The sequence below is a fragment of the Octopus bimaculoides genome, chromosome 21 (genome assembly GCF_001194135.2).
Source record: "Octopus bimaculoides isolate UCB-OBI-ISO-001 chromosome 21, ASM119413v2, whole genome shotgun sequence".
Classification (NCBI taxonomy): domain Eukaryota; kingdom Metazoa; phylum Mollusca; class Cephalopoda; order Octopoda; family Octopodidae; genus Octopus; species Octopus bimaculoides.
The window spans coordinates 5169599-5173463 of record NC_069001.1 but is presented as its reverse complement, the minus strand read 5'-3'; positions in this window follow the sequence as shown (position 1 = coordinate 5173463).

Sequence of the window (3865 nt, the reverse complement as noted above, 5' to 3'; positions counted from 1 at the left end):
TATATATATATATATATATATATGTATATATATAGGGTAGTAAATGTCTGTATAAAGAGAAATATATTCTTCTTTACTGAGAACAGGGAATATAGAATATTAACTCAATATTAATTAATTATCAATCAGATTACCATATTCTTAAACATTTGATTACTTTTTTCTTCTTTTAGTCATAAATGTACGCTTAATCAGGGTTGATTTACGGCTAAACAATAACAGCAAGATAAAGTAACAAGTTTTTTAGAAGTACAAAATATCGAATTTTATAGGTGATTAAAGTTGTATAATTTTGCGCTAGGAAGTTAAGTAAGAATATAATTTCCAAACGGCCAATTGTATAATTTGATTAAAAAATAGTCTTAAACGTGTGTAAGACAAATTTTAACATATATCGATTCTGTATATTAAAAGGTCAGTTTTAATTAAAGTTAGACAATATCAAGTAATTATATCTTAAAATTTAAAACCAAACAGCTAAGCTTAAAAATCGAACATCAATTTGATGTCTTATATGTGTGTGTGTGTGTGTGTGTGTGTGTGTGTGTGTGTGTGTGTGTGTGTGTGTGTGTGTGTGTGTGTGTGTGTGTGTGTGTGTGTGTATAATATATAATATATATGAGATGAAATAATTTGTTAGAATATAGTATTTTTACAATATTTTAGACATAATTAGGTAAGCAATTAATTTTAAAAAGTTAATTAGCATAAGACATTTTTAATGAAAGAGAAGAATTGGATAGTGTTTCTTTTTTATATTTAATTAGAATTAATGTTTTATTCAAAGTAGTTCGCCTATAATTAATTTTTAATTATTTTATAAACCAGACACAATGAATTTGATAATTAATATAACTCAGCTTTCTGTTTCAGAATAAATTTGAATTAAAATATTTCTTATGAAAAATTTAAGAAGAATTACATGATTTCAAAACTTAATTAAAACCCTGAAAACTATACAAAATAATACAACTGTCTTGTTTTAATTATACGTTTGTTTAGATTAAGTTGTTCTTTCTTTTTTTGAATTAGCTTAGCTCAAATTTACTTTACCCCTAATTAATTTTGTTTTAAGGATGAAAAAATAAAATGGAACGTTAGGTGAATGGTTTAAACAAATAACAACAAAAAGAATGACTTCAATAATTAATTAACAATTACAACATAGCAACAGCAATATCAACGACAACCACACCAACAACAATAAAAATACACCCGTTTTAAAATTATGATTTTTAGCATTGACCCAAGGCCGTACATTAGAGTGAGGTGCTAAGGTGTAGGACGTGGATACGGGTTGACATCGAATACAGACTTGTGTGTGTATTTTCTTTTTACAGTTACTAATTTGATTATTTAAACGGGACTGAAATGTATTACGAAGATAATTTTTTTTTAATTCCCGATATTAAATAAAAGAGTAATTTGTTTTAATTTGTAATTTTTTTACCGCTTTTGAAACAGAAAATTTTTTATCCAATTGGAAATAAGCAAAACGTTATCCTCTTTTTCCTTTGTGTATTTTTTTTTAATGTTTTCTTTTGCTATTTTTGTATCATTATATTTCTGTATTATTTAAAAGTGTGTGTGCCTTCGTGTATATGTGATAAGGCTCTAACAGTTTGTGTTTATGTGTGTATATGCATATGAGTATATGCCTGTGTTTAACGTGTGTGTGTGTGTATCTGTGAAAAATCACCGATAGTACTTGGTTATGATTATCACATCGATCACTAATTTACATAATTTCCATATTTTCTCCGAAGTCTTCACGTGGTTTCTTTAAGCAGTTTATATACAATACAATTAATTCGCTCTTCTTTGATTCATTTGCCAAATGTGCGATGTTTTAGTTTCGATTTAGTATCGAACTTGTGTTCTTTCAGTGAAATTGTTCATCCGTCTCTCCATTCACCAATTTACCTAATTACTTATATGCGTATCGATCTATCTATTAATCTATGAATTTTTCTGTCTTTCTGCCTATATATGAATCCATTCTGCATTTGTCTTTCAAAATATTTATTTATATCTATATGACAGCGCATATACATTAAATATATTATTAAATATATATATATTTTATTATATATTTATATATGTGTGTGTGTGTGTGTGTCTGTCGGTATTTAAGTGTCAGTTTGTCTGTCTGTTTCTTTTTTTTCTCTCTTTCTCTATTTCTTTATTTCTCTCTTAACTGTTTCTTAATCTATCCGTCCGTTTCTCCCCAAAATCCTTGTCTATAATACATATATTAGTACGTCTGTCTCTCTGTCTACCTGTCTGTCCGTCTCACTGTTTGTGTTACTGTTTGTATCTATTGGGTGTTTACGTTACGTACACAAGTCACCAACAGACGACAGCAGAAATCACCAACAGACGACAGAAGTTACAAAACACTGTACTTGTTGATTTAAATCAGGTCTTTCACACGACACATTAAACAAGACATAATAATCCCTATCATCATCATCTTCATCATCACCATCATCATCGTCGTCGTCGTCGTCGTCGCCTTTATCTACATTATCATCATCGTCTCAATGACGGTGTCCGTATCAAATTAGAGCCAGCACCCACCTCTCACCATATATATATATATATAACCTCAATGCCATCCATCATATATCGTGTTTCATTATCGCTTTAAATTCTTTTTCATTTTCATTCTGGCAGTTATCTATATCTTAACAATTTTTTGATGCTACCATAGTTTCTTATTTTTTCTATATAAACATATAAATACTTATATTTCAAAACTAAAACGTCATTTCGTTTTCTGAATTTCTTTTTCCTTAAATGTTCGCTGTTGCTGTCGTCTTTGTTGTTCGAATTACTATGTTGTTATTATTATTATTATTATTATTATTATTATTATTATTATTATTATTATTATTATTATTATTATTATTTCTTTTTCATTCCTCTATGATATCCATCACACCAGTGCTGTTTTTCATTGACAGTTTCTCGTCCAAGAATTCGTTTTAATGATTCGTATTTCGTTATTTAATTTCTGGCTTATAACCGTTCATAATTATACTCTCTCGTTGTTGTTGTTGTTGTTGTTGTTGTTGTTATTGTGGCCATTTACTTGACTCTGTTTTCATTTGTAATTATTATCGCCATTAATTTCATTTTTCAAATATCCTTTTTGCTTGTTTTGGTGAGAAACAAGTTCTATTTACAAAATAAATTCGACTGCAATAATCTTCTTATTCATCGGTGACTTCTTTGCGTATTAAGAATGGCTTTAAAATATATATTAACTTCTTTAGAAGGATTCAATTCCAATTTCTGAATTATTAGACAGCTGACTTCAATGATGTATTTTATCCATCGATCAGAGGTAAAAAAAAAATCAATATTATAATTAATGTTGTAGTGTTTAGTATTATTGTTATTGTTGATTGGTGGTGGTAGTGGTGGTGATGTTTTAGTTTCTTATATTTTCAAATATATTTGATCAAATATCATTCCCGGATCGAAGTCCGCAATGGAGCTGAGCAGAAATATTGAAAACTAGCATCAAACACAATGCACTGTAGTTATTTGGCCGCGTCTCTCAGGGTTCAAATCCGTTTGGTGCTATACGGGAAACCTCGCTTTTTTTTTTTTTTTATCCGTCGTGTATTGTTTAAAAATCAATCATATACCAGTAATACACTGGAAACAAACCAATTGACTATATATAGATGTAGATACATAGATTCAAAAACACAAATTGTCTATTTGATCAGTTACAGCTGAAGAATAAAGAGTTATATTTGTACATTTATATCTTTTTTTTTTTTACTTGTTTCAGCTATTGAACTGCGGCCACGCTGGAGCACCGCCTTGAAGGCTTTGGTCGAACAAATCGACC